Source organism: Mus caroli, unplaced genomic scaffold, assembly GCF_978045245.1.
Source record: "Mus caroli unplaced genomic scaffold, Mus_caroli_1 scaffold_1, whole genome shotgun sequence".
NCBI classification, from domain to species: domain Eukaryota; kingdom Metazoa; phylum Chordata; class Mammalia; order Rodentia; family Muridae; genus Mus; species Mus caroli.
The window spans coordinates 78612469-78616932 of record NW_028227256.1 but is presented as its reverse complement, the minus strand read 5'-3'; the positions used below and the strand labels follow the sequence as shown (position 1 = coordinate 78616932).

General features: G+C 47.9%; 1 pseudogene; it reads left to right on the top strand.

Moving 5' to 3' along the window:
* Window positions 1-254: 254 nt before the first annotated feature.
* LOC110302097 (R3H domain-containing protein 2 pseudogene) lies at window positions 255-3216 on the top strand (annotated as a pseudogene).
* Window positions 3217-4464: the final 1248 nt, after the last annotated feature.

Here is a 4464-nt window from a genome sequence, read left to right as displayed (position 1 = left end):
GGTTGTTAAATCCAAGAAGTTGGATGTGGTCACCCAGAGTGGCCCACAGTCCCTCTTTATTGCCTGCAGATCAAGATGTAGAATGCTTATAAGAGTTGCCTTGGTCAGTCTTCCACTAGCAGCCTTCAGATGAAGACGTAGAACTCTCAGCTCCTCCTGCACCACGCCTGTCTGGATGTGTCCATGCTCTTGCCCCAATGATAATGGACTGAACCTCTGAATCTAAACCCATAGAAGCTGCTGTACTGTGCTGTATGTCTAACAATAACACTTCTCAGGAGACTCTGGAAATAAGGAAAGAATCAGAAAAAAACTGGTGGAAGAATTTGCACACAAAAAATAAATTTATATCCTAAACTCCAAGTAAGGAAGAAGTCGAGAAGGAGGATTAATAGAATGGTCTTCGTCAGGAGACACAGAGACGGACATCCAGTCATGGCCATGCCAGAAAAAGAGCCAAGTCAAATTCCAAGCTCAAGTTGGTGTGCAGTCTGGCAGTATGTGCAGAATCTTCCACTCCATTTGTCAATGGGTCCTAGACGCCCACAATATAATTCAACTGCGCATCAGCTGCCCCTCTCACAAGGAGGAGGAAAAGTTCACAAAAGATGTCTTTGAAAAGGAAGACAAGGACAAAGTCAAAGAAAAGGTCCTGAGGAAGATGCTATCCAGGGATTCCACAGAAGAATATACCAACTCCACTGGAATAGAGCTGCATGAATTTCATGCAGATGCACTGAAAAAGAACCCAAGGGACAGAATGCTGCAGCTAAAGTTAGAGCAAGAGATTCTGGACTTCATCGGTGACAATAACCAGTTCAAGAAGTTCCCTCAGATGACATCATACCACCGGATGCTATACACCGGGAGGCTGCCTATTTGGGGATGAACCACAATGTTGATCAAACAGGGAAAGCTGTCATCATCAACAAAACCACCAACACGGGGAATCCCCGAACAAGGGTTCTCAGAACATATAAAAGATGAGAAGAACACAGAATTTCAACAGAGATTCATTCTCAAGAGAGATGATGCCAGTATAGACTGAGAAGATAACCAGATGAGTGCTCCATTGCAGGATGAAAGGAGGAGCAAGTCAATAGAAGAGAGAGAGGAGGAATATCAAAGGGTCTGAGAGAGAGAATTTGCCCCAGAAGCGGGCCAGAATGGATATCTAAATGACATCAGGGGAAACCAGGAAGGGCTGAGCTGCACCTCAAGCAGCCAACAGAGCAACACAGACAGCGAACCATGGCCTTAGAACAGCACAGACTCCTATGGTTCTGTCACCAAACTCAGCAGCTGAGGGGACAACATTGGCAGCAGTAAAGGCGTCAGTGCAGGCAGGCTTTCCACACCAGGCATGGCACTAGGCACCCCAGAAATGTGCAACAAGGTCACCTCACCCCAGTCTGTCCGGGGCCTTCTTCCTTGTACTGCCCAGCAGCAGCAGCAGCAGCAGCAGCAGCAGCAGCAGCAGCAGCAGCAGCAGCAGCAACAACAACAACAACAAGTTCCTGCTCTCTCACCCACTCCTCAACAACAGCCACCCTTGAATAATCACATGATTTCACAGGCAGAAGACCTCAGTAGCTCCTTTGGACAAATGAGCCTTCGCAGCCAAGGTTCTACAGAAGCAGCTGACCCATCCTCAGTGTTGTTCCAGCCCCCACTTATCTCCCAGCATCCTCAGCAAGCTAGTTTCATCATGGCTTCTTCAGGAAAGCCCCTCACTACTTTCAGCTTTTCCATTTCTAGCCATGCTTCAACTACCCAGCAAGTCCAGCCACCCCAAGGCTGCATGCAGTCCCCTCAACAGTTCCAGGATTCTTACTACCCTCCTGGACAGTATCCTCATTCCAACCAGCAATGTCGACCTCTGTCTCACCCGATGGCCTACAGCCCCTAACGTGGTCAACAGCTTTCTCAAGCGTCCCAGCAGCCTAGCTTACAATCCATGATGTCTAACCAGCAGCAGACGGTTTACTGAGGCATGCTTGGGGTCCCGCAGCCTCAGAACCGGGGCTTACTCAGCAAGCAGAGAAGCAGCATGGGAGGCCAGAGGCAAGACCTTGTGGTTCAGTACACTCCACTGCCTTCTTACTGAGTCCCAGTGGCCAGTGACTCACAAAATGTGGTCCAGCCACCTTTCCAGCAGCCCATGCTGATCTCTGCCAGCCCGTCTGTACAAGGAGGCCTCCTAGCAGGCAGTGTGCCTATGAAGTACAGCATGATCCTGACAGCTCAGCAGAACTGGACGAGCCCTTCTGTGGGGTTTCCACAGCCTCCTGTCTCTGAGCAGTACCAGATGGCTCAGCATCCCTCTCCCTGCAGCCCACCACAGATGCCACAGCAGGACTCAGGACTGTCACCTTCTGGACCAGGTGTAGTGGTCATGCAACTGAATGTCCCTAACGTACCCCACGCCCCTCAGAATCCATCCATGGTCCAGGGGAGTCACTGCAAATACTACAGTGGACCAGCATGGTCAGAAGCTCGGAGACCTGATGGTAATCCTCAGGCCAAAGCACACATGGGCAGCAGCCCCTTCACATCTACCCAGTCTCCAGCACCCTCTACCGTCCGAGTCTCTGCAACGACTGCACTGGACTCAGGCCCCTGCCTGTCCTCACACCATCACCCCCCACCCCCAAGCCTGGAGGTCCTGCACAGGGTGATGGGTGCTATTCCCCATTGGGTCAGCCATTGCGATACAGTCTGTCCATTTGCCCTCCCTTGCTCCATGGCCAGTCAACTTACACGGTGCACCAGAGTGGATTGAAGCACAGAAACTGAGGCAAGAGACAAGCACTCAAATCTGCCTCCACTGACTTGGGGACAGATGTGCTGGGAAGGATGCTGGAGGTGACCGATCTCCCTGAAGGAATCACCTGTATGGAGGCAGACAAACTCTTCATCCAGCTTACCTTGTCTGTTGCCAAGACATGCCAAAGTGGCTTAAGGATGCTCCAGGCTGCCTGGTGCAGGTGTAGGGAGGGGGGAGGTCGGGGGGGGGGACTGTCAACAGTGGGACTGCTGAGAATGGCTGCCACTCAGACCTCGCTGCCTTGCACACTATAGTGGCTGTGTTCCCCCAGACTCCTGGCCACCCAGAACGCCTCCCTTCACCTCAACAACTCTGTGAGTCGCTTCAAACTTTAAGTGGTTGAAAAGAACTAGGACCTGAGGATCATGGAGCGAGCTACCTTTCAATAGCTTGTGGAGGGGAGGGCCTGGCAAGGAAAAACAAGGGCCAAGCACAGGGAGCCAAGGCGGATGACTGGGTCAGAGCCTACCACATTATGGCTGAAGAGGAATTCTCACACCGGCATGGGACTCCTTTCCATGGCACTCCCTTGTCATGGGTTCCCCTTTTCCCTGGTTGTTCTCCTTCTGTTTCCTCCTTCTTCCCATCTTCTATCATTTTTTAAAATCTCTTCTCCCAACATGAAATTAATTTCTTTCATATTTTTGGCTGAGTAGAATTGAGAGGCCCCGCCCTCCTTTTCTCCCATTTCATCACTAGCTCAACCTTCCTTCCCTCTTTTGGTCTTCATGAATATATTTATAAGAACAGAATTAAGAAAAATAAATTGAGTTCTCCATTTAAAAAAGAAAGAGTTGCCTTGGTCATGGTGTCTCTCCACAGCAATACACCCAAACAAGACATCTATCAATCAACTATTTCTCAGCATATAATTGTCACAATATAAATGGCATGTGTTAATGTATTAATCCTTTTGAATCTATTCTCCAACAATATTTCTCTAATTGCCATTAATAATGGCATTTTCTGAACTAAGATTATTTGCAGTAAGGCAAAGTCTTATCAGCCATAAAATGTATACAAAACAAGTACAAATGGCTTTTCCAGTTATCCTTGATGCCTTTGTAATGAAATTCAGTCTGAATTTAGAGCTATTAGCATTTTTTCTACTTAATGATCTTTACAGTGATGTGTCTGCAATAGATTCTTATAAAGGATTAACAGTGTCTTATGGAAATTTCTATTGTCATAAATGGTTATGTATTAGAGTAATACGGTAGTAAACAGCATGGGCTGTGCAGTGAGACATTTAAACCCTTTCTTTGGGACCTCATTTAAAAAGATACCATTCTCTTGAAAGTCATCCTGGGTCATTGTACCCACAGTCAAAACCAGCTCACTCTGCTTGTTATATCCACCCACTTCATCATTCTCTTTAGCATCTTCCTTGCAAGTGAATGCCTGGCATATTTTATGATGCAAACTCCCCAAACACACTAAAGTGGCTAGCAGGAATTATGATCCGTTTTATTTATCACTCTTCTCTTGCTTCATTGTGAAGTCGTGGCACGCAAAAGCAATAGATCTTATCTGTGAATGGAATCCTGCTCCCCCCTCACTGCTCAAGAGAATTACTGAAGAGCTCAGGCTTCAGTCTCTCCCATTCAACACTGAGGACACCAGTTTTCATTCGGACA